Here is a 12,008-nt window from a genome sequence, read left to right as displayed (position 1 = left end):
TGTGTCACAAACGAGCTGGCTGCTTGGGTGAGGCCAGCAGGGCCTGACAGTAGACACTATCTACTGCTCACCGCACTTTCAAACAGGTCGTGAGGCCCAGGGACGCAGCCAGGAGGAACATTATCACATCAGACCCTCCGAACCCCCCAGAGAGCAGGGCTGAGCCCCACCCACACTCCCACATACACGGGCCTTGCAGAGGCAAGACAGCCCTGGGCAGGAGACTGCCGCTCCCTCCCCCCTGACCCAGCTGCACCCCAAAGCTGGCTGGGAGGCAAGTCAGAGCCAGCTCCCACCCTCATACTTGACCCTCACAAAATAAACCATTTTCCCTGTAGTGAAAACCGTTGTCACGGAGTTGGGCTTCTGTGCCCAGTGCACTTAGGGCCCACGCTGGGTCCTTTGCATGAACTGGCTGGGATTCTGGTTCCTTCGCACAGGAAAGAGCGGAGGGATGACCACTGTGACCCGGATGCCCTGCAGGCAGGGAGGAGGGGTTGGTAGGCATGCCACCAACAGAGGGCTGTCCCCTCCAGCCCTCCCTGCCCCCTCCACGGGCGGGTGCACACCCAGGTTCTGATTCACTCTTAGCAATTTTGCAAATGTTCCTGTAATCAAACCCAAGTTGCCTGGACATCTGTTTCACTATTTTTGGCTATGCAGAGAGGGGCCTGAGGAAAACAACCTTCTTATTTTCAACAACCCATGAGGAGGTGACATCATGCTGAGGAATAAGGTGTGGGAGGGGGTACCAGTAAGCGCCCCAAGACTTCTACCACCCCAAGACATCTTTCTGGCTTCAGGGCAGTTTAAAGGAGGGGTTGTAAAGGCTGGACAGAGGGGGCACCAGAGTCCAGGAGTCTGCTGGCGGGAGGCCTCACACCGTGGCTCTCCTGAGGGAGAGGCAGCGCCTGTCTGCACAGGTGCCCTGGTCCAAGCTGTGCCCCTGGCCCCCTGGAGAGTCACCCTCGCCAACTCCCTTGCGCTGACATCTTTTAGTCCCTGCTTTCTGCCCAGAGCTGACATCCAGACCACACAGCCCAGGACACCAGCCCTGCAGGCCAGGGAGGGTCAGGGAGGGCTGGGCCCCCAGAGCCTGGACAGCAGAGGCCTCACCGAAGCCTTGCCTGGCCTGCAGGAGAAAGGGGAAGCCCCGCACTCTGGTTTTTCTAGATTCCCACAGAGAAAGGGTGGCCATAACCAGGTTCCCCAGCGTATACCAGGGAGGCGGGGTGCTTGCTGGTACCCCCCTCCCAAGCCCTGTGCTCAGAGAAGGAACAGGGTTAACAGCAGGCTTTGCAAGGGCACCCTCGGCCAGGTGGGGTAGCTTCCAGGTCACCTCAGGTCTCAGTACCCAGAAAACTCCTCCCTTCTTCTCTAGACAAATGGCCTGCTGAGAAATGAAGAATGTCCCTCCAGGCTTAGCTTTCTGGGGGAATGACCCTTCCACACACCCCTGCACCCTCCACCCGTGGCAATTTCGTGCCACAGTTTTATATTCTTTGCCATAATGAGAGGTGCTCAGTGGTATAACTTTGAGCCCTACAATCCTCTGCAGAGCGTGATACTTCAGTTTGACTTTTCTCATCACGGCAGCGGAAGAGCCTTGCACGCAGACCCCAGCCCACAGCGTCATGCAGTGGGGGGTAGGTCCGGCACCTCCTCCATCACCTCCACCACCTCCCCACGGCCTCCCAATCACTGTCATCTCCTCACTGTCATCCTTTCACTGGTTTCTGGGGAGCAGGTGAGACCCGCCCCCTGCCCCTGGCCCCGCCTGAAGGGAAAATTGACAGGTTGCATATCACCTAGACTCAAATTGCTGCAAAATAAGATATTCAGAGACTCCGAGTGGTTCAGGTTTATCACAAGTAAGAGATGCAGTCAACTCCTTCATCTTGACAACCGACTTGACATGGCTTGGGAATGAGTGGCATCTCCAAGCTGTGAAGGGAGCATGCCGGGAGGGCTGGGACAGGGCAGTGTCACTTGGAAGCAAAGCTGACTGCTGACAGTGAGGTGTTCCAGGGGACAGCTCCTCCAGACAGCACTTTCCACCCACAGCAGAGCTTCGTTATTTATGGTAATGGAAGAGAGGATGAATGGCAGAATCCTGAAATCAGCGCATCGTTAAAAGATAAGAGAGCACTTGAGGAAGCAACCCAATCTCCATTCTCCAAGTCCCTCCCAAGGAAGCTGCTAGAAAACCTGCAGTGAGGCTCAGGCAGTATTCCCTCCTTTCTGCAAGGAGCGGCAGGGGCATCGGGTGGGTAAGCTCCAGGTGAGGTGAGCAAGCCTCAAGAGCCAAGTGCAGGGTTTCCTCAGAAGCAATTCTTGAGGAACCTACCCTGGAGGCCCTCCCCAGCAGTTACTGTGGGGGAACCCCCCCCACCCTGCCAGGGTTCTGTGGGCACACACAGTGGCTGCCCTCTGCAAGGCAGGGCTGGAGAGTGCCCACGTGTGCGTGTGAGTGTGTCTGACAGTGTGTGTGAGAATGAAAGGAAATATGGGAGTGTGTGAATGTGGGAGTGAGACTGTACGTGAGTCAGCGAGAAAGCGTGAGTGTGGCCGCGCGTGGAGGGGGTGGGAGTGTGTGTGTGAGCACAGCAGGAGTGGGAGTGCACCGGGAGACTAAGCGGCATGGGTATGGAGAGTGTGTGTTAAGCTGCTGCTGTCCCGGGGAGTTTTCCCAGTGGAAAATTCGAGCACCTTGGTGGCTGAATGGGCCCTTCCTGGAAACCTGTTCCTCCGGGGCCTGGAGCCCCAAGCCTGCTGGGACCCCCCAACCCTTCACCCCAAGTCTGTCCCTATACAGGGTCACTTTCCTTTTTTCTCTTTGATTTTTGTTAAAAACAAACAAACAAAGGGCCCTCCCTGGTGGCGCAGCACAAAGAAGCTAAAGCCACTTCCACATGAGTTTGATCCCCGCCTGCCCCAGAGGAGATCCACATGGCGCAGCAGACCTCTCCTGACCCGCCCGCTGCTCCCCTCAGCAGTGTACTTCGTCGATCTGCCTGTTCTGCTCCCCACTCTGTCTCTGGTGAAGCCTCTCACCCTCCGCATCTCTGGCCTGTACCCCAGTTCTGTACGAATAAATAAATAAATCTTTAAAAAAAAAAAAACTCATTTGGCTGATGACAAAATATTGTACTATAATCGAGTAAAAGCACAAATAAGGACAATTACAGCTTGAACACCCACTCCCCACCCCAGGTAGCATGGCTAATATTTGGTGTATTTCCGTGGGGCCCTCTTGCCCCTATTTTATGACATGGGCCCATGACTAAGTGTGCACCAGCCACATTGCGCCGCTTAGCGTCATCAGCAACTTCCGCTGACGTGGAAGCAGCCTCTGCGGAACTTCCGGAGCAGCCTCCGCTCAGGATTCCTTCCTGGGGGAGAAAGGGGGCAGGTCTGGCTGGACTGACGTTGTGCTTTGAGTAATTCAAACATTTCAGTTATAAGAAGGCTGTCTTCTATACATTCTTGATAAATCTTAGAAATTACTGGAGCAAAGTATCAGTATTCTAAGATTTCTAAGACTTTTGATTCATGACAACGCAAAGGATGAAATGTTAGTGAAATCCGTGCTCCACCCATTCTATAAACGTCCACTGTTAGTTCAGGACGGACAGCTTGAGCCTTGCTTTTCCTGCCTCTGATCTGGAAATCAGGGCTCACACACAGGGAGGAGGGTGAGCTTGGGACCAAGGAGCATCCCTGTGTGACTGCACAGAGGCTAGCTTTACTTGAGTGGGTTTTATCTGCCCGACTACATTATTTTTGAGATTTAAAACTCTCAATGTTTTCTTCTCATACATTTCTTTAATATAACAGATTATTTTTACATCATTTTGTGCCTTTTTCCACCTCAGTTGAAATACCCGTGGGCTTCCCGTCACCAAATCACCCGTATGTCATCACCATAGTGCTGTGCACTCCCGACCCCCACCCCATTTCTGTTCCCATTCCCCACTCCGCCCCTGTAAAATGTCTCTGGTATACAGTTGTTCATTATTATTCCCCCACCCCCACCACGGTCCTTTGTGCTCCAGCTATGAGCGAAACCATCCGGTACTTTTCTTTTTCTTTCCGGCTTATTTCACTAAGTATCTCATACATTTTTTAATGAAGATATAGTTCATTCCCTATGAAATTCCCTTCTGAGGTACACCATTCCTTGATCTTTAAGCTATGCAAACTTCACCTCCATCTAATCTCAGAACATCTTCACGGGGTTCAAAATAAACCGCACCCCTTAATCAGCAGGTACCCCACTCCCCTGTGGCTCACCTGTGGCAATCCCTAACCTGCACGCTGGCTCCCTGGGCATTTGCACGTTCTGGAAGTTTCACGCCAGTGGGCTCCTCGCGAGTGGTCCTTCGTGCTGGCTTCTGTCCTGAAGTTGCGCCATGGTCCAGTGACTTCACGTTTCATCTTGTGAGGAATCTCCAAACTGCTTTTCAAAGTGCATTTGGAAGAAGGACATTTGCCCAAAAGTTTGGGTTCCCGATCTGTCGACTCCTGCTGTAACTTTGCAGGGCGCCAGCTTCCTCTTGCTACTGCTCTTGTTTCCTGTGGGTGCCTTTCCCTGGAGCAGCAGTAGCAGAGAGGGCGATGGAGGCAGAGGGACTCTGGGCGGCTCCCTGGCTCTGCAGAAAATTTACTCCCTCTTCTGTGGCTAGGGTGAAGGGCAGTTCCTGTCCTCCATGACTCCCCTTACTTTCAGGTGTTTTCTTTCTCCACCTCAGGTGTGCCATGGACATGAGCACTGGCTGGTATGTTTTCTCTCTTTGCTGATCTGTTTTTCAGAGAGTGGGTGGAGAGAGTCTCATTTCGGCAGCTGCTTTGGGAACATGCCATGGGGAGAAAAACAGGCTGAGGTGTAGAGCAGAGAGGGATGCTATGTAGACAGGACATAGCCAGAGGTTGAATCTGTCCCCCAAAGAAAGATAGGTTCAAGACCTAACCCAGGTACCTGTGAAGTTGACTATTTGGATCGTCAAGACTTCCAGCTTGACTAAGTGGATAACAAAGCCTTCGTTGATGTTAGCAAGTCCAGATGTGATCACACTGAGTTGCGGGTCCTAACCCAGTGTGACTGGTGGCCTCATAAGAAAAAACACAGATACACGCTAGGGGCTGAGGCAGTAGAGATTGGGGAATGCTTCTGGAAGTCCAGGAACATCAAGGATGGCCAGGGACCCCAGAAACCGAGGAAGTGCATAGAGCAGATTTTCTCCTGGGACCTTCAGAGACAGCATGGTGCCGACACCTTGACTTTGACTCCTGGCTCTGGAGTTCTGAGAGTTTACACCCCCCTTAGTGAAGCCACGTGGCTGTGGTTCTGGCAGCCCCTGTGAAACCAATGCAGATACCAAGTGAGTCTAAGTCTCTGTGTCATGGAGGAGCTTTCCTGTGAGGGCTTCACAGAGCAAAGCCTGAGGTGGCAGCTGGAGGAGCAGCAAGGGAAGCAAATCAGTAATTAGCTGACCTTGGTCCTCCCCCGTGGGGCCAGGGGTGCAAGTCTCAGCACTATGCAGCTGTCCACAGCCACTGCAGCACGAGTTCAATTCCCCAGCCAGGGAGGTGACCCACAGGGCGCAGCAGACCTCTACTGTCCCCACTGCTCCCCTCAGCAGTGGTCAGTCTGCCTGTCTTGCTCCCACTCTGTCTCTGATGGATCCTTTCACCTCCTCCCCCCACACCTCTGGCCTGTACCCCAGTTCTTGTGCACATAAATAAACAAATCTTTAACCCTAGCTGACCTTCCTGTGGGCATTTGTTGACAGAGCACACATGTGGCAGCTCATGCTGGCTCCATCTGAAACACACAATGTGACACGTCAGAGCTAGAAAATAAAGCGACACAAGGAGCAGGGACAGAGCATTTCCAGGACAGTTGGGGGGGCAGCCCCGGAGACCAGCTTCTTGAGGGGAAGTGAGACGCCACACTGGGCTCCGTTGGGGCGATGGCCCTGTCAGACTCTTGAGCTGGAAACCGGCTGGCTTGCCTGTGGAGAACAGCATAAGACGTCGAGAGCAGAAAGAGAATCTCCTGTTAGGGTGTCTCTCAAAATGTCTAGAAAGGAGGGTACAGTCTGGCTGGGCAGGGCGGGAGGGAGGCGGGAGGCAGCCTTGGCTAGAATGTCAAGTGGACCGATCCAGATGGCTTGGGTGTTGCGAGGGAGGGAGCCAGGAGCGTCCAGCCCCAGGTAACTGACAGGAGGGGAAATGGGAATTTAGTTTTGGGCTAGTTCAGCTAGAAATGTCGAGTAGACATCTAGGCATCCAAAGGAACTCTGTTTTTTTGCTTTCTCAGAAGAACGAAGCACGCTCATAAATGCCTGTGCTTTGCGTGATGCAGACAGTCACCTTCGAACATGCAAAACAGGTCCCCTGAAGGGGGGCAGCCCTTCTGCTCGTCAAGGAGAAGGCCTGTGGCTTTCCCCCTCGAAGCCCGGGGGGACGGGTGGCGGCAGCCTGCGCTGCCGGGGAGACAGCTGAGCCAGCTCTCCAGGCCAAGCCTTTGCACGGCTGTCAGCACTCTGCTTTCCCAACACGCCTTCGGCCGGAGCTTCCAACACAGCCCAGTTTTCCTCCCAGGCAGAGGGAGTCGAGAGGGTGGCAGCGTTCCCTGGGGGGTCTGGGTGGCTATCACCAGCGAGAAAGCTCAGGTGGCACCTTTAGAGAGCTCAGGGGGCTTGAGGACGAGGAGAGCGAGGAACGGGGTGGCTGAACAATATTTGCATCTTGGCTAGCTGGAAAGTCCTTGGCAGCTGCTCAGTAAGCGGTGCTTTGGGGGCATTAAGGCTGCTGCATATGTTTGGGCTATGGAACCAGGTGCCAGGCGAGAATGCCTCTGAGTCCAGAGGACAAAGACAGGCAGCAAGAGAGAGAGAGGGCGTGAGGTCAGACAGAGTCCTGAGGAGGTCAGGGAGCTGAGGGCTGGGACGGGTGGGCACAGAGGAGGAGGCGGGCGCTTGTGGCAGATCCCAAACCATGGCTACATCTTTTTCTTTGAAGTAAGACCAGAAAGTGGAGAGCTTCAGAAAACCCAGTCTGGAAAGAGTCACTGTTTCTGCCAGTGGCAGAGAGGGGGTGGGGGGCGCACCAGGGTCACGGGCATGTGCATCCCAGCCTAGGCAGTGCCTGACCTTGAGATCCCCTCAGCAGTGCCCACAGCGCCAGCACAGAAGAGGAGAAGAAGGACACGGTCCACTCAGGCCAGGTGAGCTTACGCAGGTAAAGGGGCGGGGCTCCCGTGCTGGCTGGGAGGCCGCGCCCGCGGGGAGGGTCCAGTGAACGCAGGCTGTCTGTAAGCGACATCTGCCCGCGTCACTGGGCCCGAGTGTGGGTAAATAACCCCAACAGGCTCATGAGCTGGTTCAAAAGGCTCAGACTGGAAGTGGCACGAGCCCCACCTCTTCTTGCTGCAAGGGACTCTGGGAAATCCAGTTGCTCGTCAGCAAAAGTGGGAACTGGGTTTAGCAAACAGCCTCAGTGTCCTCTGTGTGGATAAGATGGCCCTGAAATCCAAGCCGGGATAAGGTGAGGCAGGGAGGCGAGAAAGCCCCGTGGGAGTCAGTGGACTCGGGTCACAGAGCCCACACAATGGCGTGGATGTCACTTTGCTTGGGGATTATTTGATCCCATTTTCCAAAATAAAAACTCCTCAGTAATCTGATTTTTAAAAAGTATACACAGGGCGTCCCTGGTTGTGCAGCAGGGTAAAACGCAGCACTAAGAAGCTAAAGCCTCTTCCGCATGAGTTCGATCCCCGCTTGCCCCGGAGGTGACCACATGGCGTGGCAGACCTCTCCTGACCCGCCTGCTGCTCCCCTCAGCAGTGTACTTCTTCGATCTGCCTGTCCTGCTCCCCACTCTGTCTCTGGTGAAGGCTCTCACCCCCCACATCTCTGTACCCCAGTTCTGTATGCATGAATAAATAAATCTTAAAAAAAAAAAAAAAAAGCACACGCAAGTAGCAGGTGATTTCGTTTGAAGGTACCAAACAAAGGCGGAGTCACAGCTAGAACAAACGCCCTCACGCAACCTCACCGCAGACTGAGGCTACCAAGGGGCACTGGAGGTGGGGAGCATCTGGGGTGGGCCTGGTGGTCTACGGCACCAGACAGTGGGTGCTTTGGTGGTGGATGTGGTGTCCTAGCATCGGAAGAGGTGTGACTCTGTACCCTTAAGTCACACACAGCGCAGTAGACCAGTGTTACTGCATTACAAAATAACACACATTTTAAAAAGCATGTTCAGTATGACAGCAGCGAAATCCAAACCGTGACTCCCTGTCTTTGGGACTTGATCGCTGCTTCCTCTTTTAGCAGCTCCCTCTTCCTGAAGGAACCCGGGGACGGCTCCACGGCGCTCTCAATCACACACCTGTATTTTTTCAGATAAATGGTGTTCTGAGCGCGGACACAGACATGGAAAACACGGGAGTTTTATGGGTAATGGGCCGGTCCTCGCTCACGTCTGTCCTCAGATGGAGGAGAACAGTTACTCTCTGGGGAAATACTTTGTACCCCAGTTTAATAATGAGCCTGAGATAAAGCATTATTACTGGAATGCAGACTGTAAACTATTAGTGGTTTTATGACTTCTGTGTATTATAGGGTTGATACTTGTAAATGTGTACATGTGTTTATAGTTCGTGAAATGCTCTACTAAATTTTAATATGCCCGGCGTTACTCTGGCTGTTGGTTGTTTATGCTCAGGATTTAATGTATAATAATCTCAGGGACAAATGCGTTCAGCTAGCCCAGTGGGCAATGGTGAAGAAGGTGCTTTTGGGGGACAGTGGCATGGTGGCCACATGAGAGGGGAAGATCTTGTGCTTCCAAAACACTAACAAAGTTGATAAAAATATAAACGTTGATGACAGATTAGGTCAGCTAAATTAAAACAGACCAGTATCTGAATTTTATGGCATACAGTTTCCTCTTCTGAAGGAATATAATTCTCAGCATCCTTCTCAACTGATCTAATTTTCTTTCTTGACAAAACACTTATGAACACTTTTTTTTTTTAAGATTTATTTATTTATTTGTGCATACAGAACTGGGGTACAGGCCAGAGGCCCAGGGGCGGTGAGAGGATTCACTAGAGACAGAGTGGGGAGCAGAACAGGCAGATCGACGAAGCACACTGCTGAGGGGAGCAGCGGGCGGGCCAGGAGAGGTCTGGCTCGCCATGTGGTCTCCTCCGTGGCAGGCGGCAGGCGGGAATCGAACTCATGCGGAAGTGGCTTCAGATTCTCAGTGCTGTGCTTTAACCCGCTGCGCCACCAGGGAGGGCCACACTTATGAACACTTTTGACCTTGTTTACTAATTTTCATGAAACCAAAAATTCTTTACAAATTGTCAGAAAAAAAAAGTCCATAATAACAATTACACACTTACCTCATTTATCATTTAATGCTTTAGAATAATTACAATTATGGATTGCAATGGAAAAAATAGCAAATCAAAAATACTTAAAACTATAGTACACACAAACACATATTGGTATCACAACAAGAAATACAAGAAGATACAATTACTTTAAATTTTTTATTTAATTTTGAAGCATTTCCAAACTTGAAAAATATCTAGAAGATATAATGGAATGTTCCTTGCAGCTCTATTTGTAATAAATCAAGCCAGAAATCATCCAAATGTCCATCAATAGCAGATGGATATTGTAGACTGGCATATTTGTTTAGTGGAATATCATACAGCTATGAAAAAGCTAGTTATTCATGCAGCAATCTAAATAACTCCCACAAGCATAATATTTGGGGAAGGAAGTCAAGCATACAACTACATAAACTGTATGATTCTATTTATGGAAATTTCCAAAGAAGGCAAAACTAATCCATGGTTGGAAAAGGATGAGAGTGGTTACCTTTGAGTGGGAAGGAGGGACAAGACAGTGTTGAGGGAAAAGCATTATGTCTGGGGCTCCAATTATGTCCTGTCTTCCACCTGGACTGTAGTCATCTGGTTACATTTACTGAATGGTTCTCCCAAGGTGGGAAATGTGGAAGGGATTATGTGTTTTTTGTGGTTTTGCTAATTAGCAGTAGATTGACCCAGATTGGGCAGCCACAGTCATGGGATTATTTGATGTCAGGAAGCAAGTCTCCTTGGCATTCACTGGGAAGAGTCTTCAGTTAAGTCAATGACCTCAACAGAGGTCACTCAAAAGCCTCGTTTATCAGTTTCAACAGTGCTTTGTTCAAAGTTTATGGTCATTTATCAGCTTTGGCTGGGTAAAACAGCCTTCAGGGTTGATCAAGGCCATGCAAGTGTTGCAATGATTATAAATGTATTCTTTTCCAGTTCTTCCTCATGGTCCTGCCTCATTCAGGGGTGAAAGGTTGTCCTGAAAGGATAAGAAAAAGTGTCAAGCTTTCAGATACAAATCAGACTCAGATCATTCTGTGTACTGCACCAAGTGGAGACTTTTTCTGACTTGTGTATTTGTTTTATATTTGATGAGGTGTGATTTATACACAGACTGTTTCCCTGTCACTCACAGTCACGTAACTACCCCCCAGTCAAGATACACAATGATTCCCTCACCCTCAATCAGAGAAAATCTGCTTAGTCTCTCAGCTCAAAGTGTGGAAAAGTTTTTAGATTTAGATGAGTCAAAGATTCAAAGGTAAAACTATATCAACTGCTATTAATGCTGATAAAGACTTCAGTTTAGTCTACATTGCGGAATAGGCCAAGTTAACATTATATGCTTGCAAATATGGAACAGAAATGGAATGTTTGCTATCCAGTGATAAACTACAGTTTGGAGATGGATGAAAAATCCAGTAGTTAATCAGATTTTTCTGGAGTATTTACACTCAAAAGGGCAGAAAAATGGCACAGTAAGTATAAGCACTCCATGCATTAAAAATAAAAACAAACAGCTTAAATAATTCATGCATATTGAGTATCGGCAAATTTAAATCAGCAAAAATGAAGTCAGTGTTTATGGACTAGAAACAGAAAGGAGAAAGAGAGGAAGGAGAGAAAGGGGAAGCAGGGGAGGAAACCACTGATTGGGCTTTGGGTCTTATTCCTGTGATTCCGGGTGCCAGTTATCTGCGTCAAGTATTTGTCAAGTTGGTTCAAAGTACATGAGTAGCTGTTAATTTTTAGGTAGTTTTTTTCACCTGGATGTGTTTCTAAGGCTCAGTTTGAGTTAGCCAATGATAGGTGCCAAATCAATTTCTACGGTCTTGAATAGGGGACATGTGGATTAAGAATCTCTGTAGCCCCCCCCCCCCCCCCCCGTGGTGCAAGGGGTTAGGAGGCGGCGCTGCAAGCTGGCCGCAGCTGCCTCAGTGCAAGCTCAATCCCCGCCCCCCAGAGGTGACCCACAGGGCAAGGCAGACCTCTCCTGTCTCACCCGCTGCTCCCCTCAGCAATGTACTTCATCGATCTGCCTGTTCTGTTCCCCACTCTGTCTCTGGTGAATCCTCTCCCTGCCCCTGCTCTGGCCTGTACCCCAGTTCTGTATGCATAAATAAATAAATCTTAAAAAAAAATGAATATACTCTGTGGCTTTACTCCAGTATCTGTTATTAAGTCCTTCATTGATCTTTTCCAGCATTACTCCAGAGAAGATTTCCAATTGGCATGTTTCCCAACACCTAACATCCGGGTTGAAGGAATGAAGATGAAAGTTCGCACCTGTAGGAGGTAAGAGTGACAGGGAACTTCTTGAGCATATTGAGCCGTGTCTGCAAAAGGCAAGGTCAGGTCAGTGCTGTGTGCCAAGGCTTGCACGTGCCTGGACTTAGGTGACAGTGAGATGTGTTGAAAGTCTGTGAGCTCCAGAATGGATGGACGTGATGGCCACGAGTAATAAAAGTGAAAGCCAAAGATGGCTAAGAGTTTCAGGTAATTTGACCAACGTAAGCTTTTTGAGAATTCCATCTGGAAACTGTGACACGAGGAACTCCTTCAGCAAGTAGTGGAAGGAACACTGTAGGGTTGAGATTACAAACTG

This window comes from Condylura cristata, unplaced genomic scaffold (assembly GCF_000260355.1).
Source record: "Condylura cristata isolate star-nosed mole 26May11 unplaced genomic scaffold, ConCri1.0 scaffold00035, whole genome shotgun sequence".
In the NCBI taxonomy this organism is placed as follows: Eukaryota; Metazoa; Chordata; class Mammalia; order Eulipotyphla; family Talpidae; genus Condylura; species Condylura cristata.
The sequence above is the reverse complement of the archived record's forward strand: the minus strand, read 5'-3'. Positions refer to the sequence as shown.